This window comes from Arachis stenosperma, chromosome 1 (assembly GCF_014773155.1).
Source record: "Arachis stenosperma cultivar V10309 chromosome 1, arast.V10309.gnm1.PFL2, whole genome shotgun sequence".
NCBI classification, from domain to species: domain Eukaryota; kingdom Viridiplantae; phylum Streptophyta; class Magnoliopsida; order Fabales; family Fabaceae; genus Arachis; species Arachis stenosperma.
This window is the reverse complement of record NC_080377.1, coordinates 81752304-81760628: the sequence shown is the minus strand read 5'-3', so window position 1 is coordinate 81760628 and position 8325 is coordinate 81752304. Positions and strand designations below refer to the sequence as shown.

Sequence of the window (8325 nt, the reverse complement as noted above, 5' to 3'; positions counted from 1 at the left end):
CGATTCAGATTTGGATGATGAGCAGTAGGAATTGTAAATTTACAGAAAAGTAAAGAAAGCAATAGGGTGCAGAGAAGTAAAATGGCAAGAAAAGTAAATATAAGAACTAAAAATAAGATGAACATTGGGATCAAGAGATATTGCAATCCTCCGGATCAAGTTCATTCTCATCTCTTCCTCAATCATTCATTGATCTCCTTGGCAATCTTAAGTGATCGAATTACAATTACTTGTAGTTCAATCTCTCAAATCTTGATCAATAGCCAATTCCTTGGTCAATTGCTCATGAGAAGAGATGAAGCATGGTCACTGATTATACCACATGCATTTCCCAAATCAAGTGTTGGAAGGATTATAGTCACATATCCATCCACACCCAATTTGGTCCAGCATGAGAAAGCATTTCTAACATGATCTCTTCATTCCCCTTTCAAGGTTCAGAAGAGATCCAAGTATGAATAGTTTCTTTTCCAAGATAACTACCCAATTGGATGAAGATCAAAAGCTCTCTAGTAAAATCAAGAGAAAAGAAAGAAGAAGAAGAAGAAGAACTACACTTAATCCATTAAATCACAATAGAGCTCTCTAACCCAATGAAAAGAGTTAGTTGGTCATTGCTATAACAAAATAGAAAATAAAGAAAGTGCATAAAAGTAGAGATGAAGATTAAAACTGAAATTGAAACTTCAAAATTCATAAAATGAAAAGTACAAGAAAAGAAAGAAAAGTGTGTGAGGGGAGGGAGTCCGAAGACCCCTCCATTCCAGGATGCCTTCAATGTAAAGACTAAGGCCTTTATATAGGCTCTCCTAAATTACAAAATGAAATTAAAAGCAAATTACAATTAAATGAAAATTCCTATTCTAGATGCTTCTTGTGGTCTTGATTGGTTGACAATTGTGGGCTTGCTTGCTTGGGCTTTGAAGTGGACTTGAGAGAGAAGTGAGTCAAGTTTAGGTCCAGGTGCAAAAGTTAGTGCTAAAGTTAGCCACTCTAACGCTACAAGTGTGGCGTTAGTGCTAAAGTTATTGTGGCTAACGTTGCACTTGCTGCCTAGTTGGTGTTTTTGGGGCTTAAAAAATACCTCTTGTTTGTGCTCCAATTTCATGCCCACTATAGAGTATTATACATCGTTGGAAAGCTCTGAATGTCAGCTTTCTAACGCAACTGAAATCACCTCAATTGGAGCTTTGTGGCTTAAGTTATACATGTTTAAAGAAGGCATGGTCAGGCTGCCAGGTGGGACTTTTGCCCACATTAACTTCCACGTTAACTGAGTTAACGTGGGAGTTAACGTGGCTCATTGTGGCTTGTGTGGCTCCTTCCAATGTTAGTGACAATGTTGAGTGTCACTAACGTTGGCCATCACCTTCTTTCATCCACGTTAGCTTCCACGTTAACTAAGTTAACGTGGAAGTTAACGTGGCTTCCTTGGGGGTTGTGTGGTTGCTTTCAACGTTAGTGACAATGTTGGGTGTCACTAACGTTGTCGACCACCCTTGCCTCTTACGTTAGCTCCCACGTTAACCAAGTTAACGTGGGAGTTAACGTTGCATTTTGCACTTAGGCCAACGTTAGTGACAATGTTGAACGTCACTAACGTTGGCTTCCTTCCCCCTTTTAACGTTAGAGGCCACGTTAACTAAGCTAACATGGACTCTAACGTGGCCACTTATGAGCTTGGTCCAACGTTAGTGATAATGTTAAGTGTCACTAACGTTGGCTCCATTTCCTTTCTTCAAAGTTAATGCCACTAATGTTCCAACTTTCCTTCCTTCCACGTTAGTGCCCACGTTAGTGTAACTAACGTAGCCACTAACGTGGCTCTTCTCTTCTTTTTGCCTGAAATCAAACAAACAGAGTGCATCAAAGTCTTGCTCTTAATCATGGGATCATGAATCAACCAATTTATCATATAATTCATGTAGAATCCTCATGAAATCATGTAAAGTGCACAATGTATACTTGAATCAAGAAGTAAGTGAAATTCTACCCAAAACTAGCTTATTTCCTAAGAAAATGCATGAAACTACCTTAAAAACAGTGAAGAAAAGGTCAGTGAAACTGGCTAAAATGCCCTGGCATCAAGGATTCATGAAATTATTCATAGCCTTAAGACATAGTTACTAGACACTAATGATCATGTAATAAAGACACAAACATAGATAAATATGAAGCTTAAAAACTGAAAAATAGAGAAATAAGAACAAGGAATGAGTCCACCTTAGTGATGGTGGCGCCATCTTCTTGAAGGACCAATGATGTCCTTGAGCTCGTCTATGTCTCTTCCTTGCCTTTGTTGCTCCTCCCTCATTGCTCTTTGATCTTCTCTAATCTCATGGAGAATGATGGAGTGCTCTTGATGTTCCACCCTTAGTTGGTCTATGTTATAACTCAAGTCTTCTAGAGAAGTGTTGAGTTGTTCCCAATAGTTATTTGGAGGAAAATGCATCCCTTGAGGCATCTCAGGGATTTCTTGATGATGAGCCTCCTTATGTGTCTCTTGAGATCCGTGAATGGGCTCTCTTGTTTGCTCCATCCTTTTCTTAGTGATGGGCTTATCCTCTTCAATGAGGATGTCTCCTTCTATGATAACTCCAGCTGAGTAGCATAGATGGCAAATAAGATGAGGAAAAGCTAGCCTTGCCATGGTGGAGGACTTTTCGGCTATTTTGTAGAATTCAAGAGAGATGACTTCATGAATTTCTACTTCCTCTCCAATCATGATGCTATGGATCATGATGGCTCGATCCACAGTAACTTCGGATCGGTTGCTAGTGGGTATGATGGAGAGTTGGATGAACTCCAACCATCCTCTAGCCACAGGCTTAAGGTCTAGTCTTCTTAATTAACTGGCTTGTCTTTTGAGTCTCTTTTCCATTGAGCTCCTTCCACACATATGTCCATAAGGACTTGGTCCAACCTTTGATCAAAGTTGACCCTTCTAGTGTAGGGGCGTGCAACTTCTTGCATCATAGGCAAGTTGAATGCCAACCTCACATTTTCCGGACTGAAATCTAAGTATTTCCCCCGAACCATTGTAAGGTAATTCTTTGGATTTGGGTTCACACTTTGATTATGGTTTCTAGTGATCCATGCATTCGCATAGAACTCTTGAACCATTAAGATTCTGATTTCTTGAATGGGGTTGGTCAGAACTTCCCAACCTCTTCTTTGGATCTCATGTCGGATCTCCGGATACTCATTTTTCATGAGCTTGAAAGGGACCTCAGGGATCACCTTCTTCTTGGCCACAACTTCATAGAAGTGGTCTTGATGGATGATGAGCGGATAATTTGTACGCTTTTTGGCATTGTTTTTAGTATGTTTTTAGTATATTTGGTATAGTTTTTAGTATATTTTTATTAGTTTTTAGTTAAAATTCACTTTTCTGGACTTTACTATGAGTTTGTGTGTTTTTCTGTGATTTCAGGTATTTTCTGGCTGAAATTGAGGGATCTGAGCAAAAATCTGATTCAGAGACTGAAAAGGACTGCAGATGCTGTTGGATTCTGACCTCCCTGCACTCGAAGTGGATTTTCTGGAGCTACAGATACCCAATTGGCGCGCTCTCAACGGCGTTGGAAAGTAGACATCCTGGGCTTTCCAGCAATATATGATAGTCCATACTTTACCCCAGATTTGATGGCCCAAACCGGCGTTCAAAGTCACCTCAAGAAATCCCAGCGTTAAACGCTGGAACTGGCACCAAAATGGGAGTTAAACGCCCAAACTGGCATAAAAGCTGGCGTTTAACTCCAAGAAGAGTCTCTACACGAAATGGCTTCATTGCTCAGCCCAAGCACACACCAAGTGGGCCCGGAAGTGGATTTTTATGTCATTTACTCATCTCTGTACACCCTAGACTACTAGTTCTCTATATATAGGACCTTTTACTATTGTATTTTGATCTTTGGACATCTAGTTCTTAGATCACTGGGAGGCTGGCCTCACGGTCATGCCTAGACCTTGTTCTTATGTATTTTCAACGGTGGAGTTTCTACACACCATAGATTAAGGTGTGGAGCTCTGCTGTACCTCGAGTATTAATGCAATTACTATTGTTCTTCTATTCAATTCCGCTTGTTCTTGTTCCAAGATATCACTTGTTCCTCAACTTGATGAATGTGATGATCCGTGACACTCATCATCATTCTCACCTATGAACAAGGTGACTGACAACCACTTTTGTTCTACAAGCAACCAAGGCTCTAGTGAATATCTCTTGGATTCTTTAATCGGAATCTTCGTGGTATAGGCAGGACCTGATGGCGGCATTCAAGAGAATCCGGAAGGTCTAAACCTTGTCTGTGGTATTCTGAGTAGGATTCAATGATTGAATGACTGTGACGTGCTTCAAACTCCTAGCAGGCGGGGCGTTAGTGACAGACGCAAAAGTATCAATGGATATTATTCCGGCCTGACCGAGAACCGACAGCTGAATTCCGCTATGCCGTGACAGGGCATATGCCAATCGCTTTCACTGAGAGGATGGGAGGTAGCCACTGACAATGGTGAAACCCTACACGAGCTTGCCATGGAAAGGAGTAAGAAGGATTGGATGAAGACAGTAGGAAAGCAGAGAGACGGAAGGGAAGGCATCTTCATTCGCTTATCTGAAGCTCTCACCAATGATATACATAAGTATCTCTATCTTTATCTCTATGCTTTATTCGTTTATCACTATACCCATTTGAGTCTGCCTGACTGAGATTTACAAGGTGACCATAGCTTGCTTCATACCAACAATCTCCGTGGGATCGACCCTTACTCGCGTAAGGTATTACTTGGACGACCCAGTGCACTTGCTGGTTAGTTGTGCGAAGTTGTAGTGATCACAATTTTGCGCACCAAGTTTTTGGCGCCGTTGCCGGGGATTGTTCTTGTGTATGGACAACTGACGGTTCATCTTGTTGCTTAGATTAGGTATTATTTTTCTTCAGAGTTCTTAAGAATGAATTCTAGTGTTTCAAGGTGATGTTCTTATCATCACCAAAGCTGATTGATCATCATCAATTTAGCTCTTGAATGCAATGTCCTGCTGAAGCTTAGCCGGCCATGTCTAATTCCTTTAGACTAAAGCTTTAGACTAACATTGCATGATTCCTGGAATTCTCATTAAGAATTTTGATACCTTTATTTTCTTTTTCTACATAATTTTCGAAAAATCAAAAAAAAAATTTATAAAATCATAAAATCCAAAAATATGTCTTGTTTGAGTCTAGAGTCTCATCTTAAGTTTAGTATCAATTGCATGTTTCTATTCTTATTGCATTCATGCATGTGTCCTCATTGATCTTCAAGTTATTCTTGATGATTTCCTTGTTTTGATCTTTGAATTCTATCGACTTGAGTGTTTTGTTATATGCATTCTCATTTTGTTAGTGTCAATGGTATACAAACTGCTAAGTTTGGTGTCTTGCATGCATTATTATTTGATTTTAGTTGCATTTTGATTATTAAAAATCCAAAAAAATTTTTAATTTGTGTCTTTTCAAGTCAATAATACAGAGAATTGAAGATTCAGAACATACTGCAGAGGAATCACACAGAAAAAGCTGGGCATTCAAAAATGCCCAGTGAAGAAGACAGACTGGCGTTTAAACGCCAGCCAGGGTGCCTGGCTGGGCGTTTAACGCCCAAAAGGGTAGTAGTTTGGGCGTTAAACGCCAGAATGTGCACCATTCTGGGCGTTTAACGCCAGGATGGCACAAGGGGGAGAATTTTGTTTTCAAATCAATTTTTTTCAAGTTTTTCAAAATCAAATCTTTTTCAAATCATATCTTTTCAATCAAATGTTTTCAAAATCAATTTCTTTCCTTTTTCAAAGATACTTACTAACAATTAATGATTTGATTGAACATTTTTTGCCTTTTCTGTTGAGGAAGGTTTTATGTTTGAATCATATCTTTTCTTGTTAGGCAAGTCATAAATTTTTAAAATCATATCTTTTCAAATTGTTTTCAAATCATATCTTTTAAAATTGTTTTCAAATCATATCTTTTCAATCACATCTTTTTCAAAATAAGTTTTCAATCAAATCTTTTTAATTTCTAATTTCAAAATCTTTTTCAAAAATCACTTGATTTCTTTTCCACTCTTATTTTCGAAAATCAATTAAGTGTTTTTTCAAAATGTTTTCAAAATCTTTTAACTTAATTTTCGAAAATTACTTCCCTTCTTCTCACATCCTTCTATTTCTGAACTAACTCTATTCCTTAATGCAAAATTCGAACTCCATCTTCTTTGATAAGTTCGAATTTTCTACTTCTGTCTTCTACTTTTCTTTTCCTCTGACACCTCAAGGAATCTCTATACTGTGACATAGAGGATTCCATATTTTCTTGTTCTCTTCTCTTTCATATGAGCAGGAGCAGAGACAAAGGCATTCTTGTTGAAGCTGATCCTGAACCTGAAAGGACCTTGAAGAGAAAGCTAAGAGAAGCCAAAGCACAACTCTCTTTAGAGGACCTGACCGAATTCTTCAAAGAAGAAGAACACATGGCAGCCGAAAACAACAACAATGCCAACAATGCAAGGAAGGTGCTGGGTGACTTTACTGCACCCACTCCCAACTTCTATGGGAGAAGCATCTCTATCCCTGCCATTGGAGCAAACAACTTTGAGCTTAAGCCTCAATTAGTTTCTCTAATGCAACAGAATTGCAAGTTCCATGGACTTCCAATGGAAGATCCTCATCAGTTTTTAGCTGAGTTCTTGCAAATCTGTGACACAGTCAAGACTAATGGGGTTGACCCTGAGGTCTATAGACTGATGCTATTCCCTTTTGCAGTAAGAGACAGAGCTAGAATATGGTTGGACTCACAACCTAGGATAGCCTGGACTCTTGGGAAAAGCTAGTCAATGCCTTCTTGGCAAAGTTCTTTCCACCTCAAAAATGGAGTAAGCTTAGAGTGGAAGTCCAAACCTTCAGACAGAAGGATGGAGAATCCCTCTATGAAGCTTGGGAAAGATACAAACAATTAATCAGAAGATGTCCCTCAGACATGCTTTCTGAATGGAGCATCATAGGTATCTTCTATGATGGTCTCTCTGAACTATCCAAGATGTCTTTGGATAGCTCTGCTGGAGGATCTCTTCATTTGAAGAAGACGCCTGCAGAGGCTCAAGAGCTAATTGAAATGGTTGCAAATAACCAATTCATGTACACTTCTGAAAGGAATCCTGTGAACAATGGGACTAGTCAGAAGAAAGGAGTTCTTGAGATTGACACTCTGAATGCCATATTGGCTCAGAACAAGATATTGACTCAACAAGTCAATTTAATTTCTCAAAGTCTGTCTGGAATGCAAAATGCACTTGGCAGTACTAAGGAAGCTTCATCTGAGGAAGAAGCTTATGATCCTGAGAACCCTTCAATGGAAGAGGTGAATTACCTAGGAGAACCCTATGGAAACACCTACAATTCTTCATGGAGAAATCACCCAAATTTCTCATGGAAGAATCAAGAGAGACCTCAACAAGGTTTCAATAACAACAATGGTGGAAGAAACAGGTTTAGCAATGGCAAGCCTTTTCCATCATCTTCTCAGCAACAGACAGAGAGTTCTAAGCAGAATACCTCTGACTTAGCAACAATGGTCTCTGATCTAATCAAAACCACTCAAAGTTTCATGAATGAAACAAGGTCCTCCATCAGAAATTTAGAAGGACAAGTGGGTCAGCTGAGCAAGAAAATTACTGAACTCCCTCCTAGTACTCTCCCAAGCAACACAGAAGAAAATCCAAAAGGAGAGTGCAAAGCCATAACCATGGCCGAATATGGAGAGGAAAGAGAGGAGGTGGACGCCACTGAGGAAGACCTCAATGGGCGTGCACCAACCTCCTCTGAGTTTCCCAATGAGAAACCATGGGAATCTGAGGCTCAAAATGAGACCATAGAGATTCCATTGGATTTACTTCTGCCATTCATGAGCTCTGATGAGTATTCTTCCTCTGAAGAGGATGAGTATGTCACTGAAGAGCAAGTTGCTAAATACCTTGGAGCAATCATGAAGCTAAATGACAAGTTATTTGGAAATGAGACTTGGGAGGATGAACCCCCTTTGCTCACCAAAGAACTGGATGACTTGTCTAGGCAGAGACTGCCTCAAAAGAGGCAGGATCCTGGGAAGTTTTCAATACCTTGTACCATAGGCACCATGACCTTCAAGAAGGCCTTGTGTGACTTAGGGTCAAGTGTAAACCTCATGCCCCTCTCTGTAATGGAGAAGCTAGGGATCTTTGAGGTGCAAGCTGCAAAAATCTCATTGGAGATGGCAGACAACTCAAGAAAACAAGCTCATGGACTTGTAGAGAATGTTT

The 8325-nt window shown here is 39.7% G+C and overlaps 1 non-coding gene across 1 annotated transcript; it reads right to left on the bottom strand.

The window, feature by feature from the left end:
- Positions 1-6905: 6905 nt before the first annotated feature.
- On the bottom strand, positions 6906-7013 carry LOC130952124 (small nucleolar RNA R71). The gene has a single exon (XR_009074309.1). It is a non-coding gene; the product is annotated as a small nucleolar RNA R71 (small nucleolar RNA).
- Positions 7014-8325: the final 1312 nt, after the last annotated feature.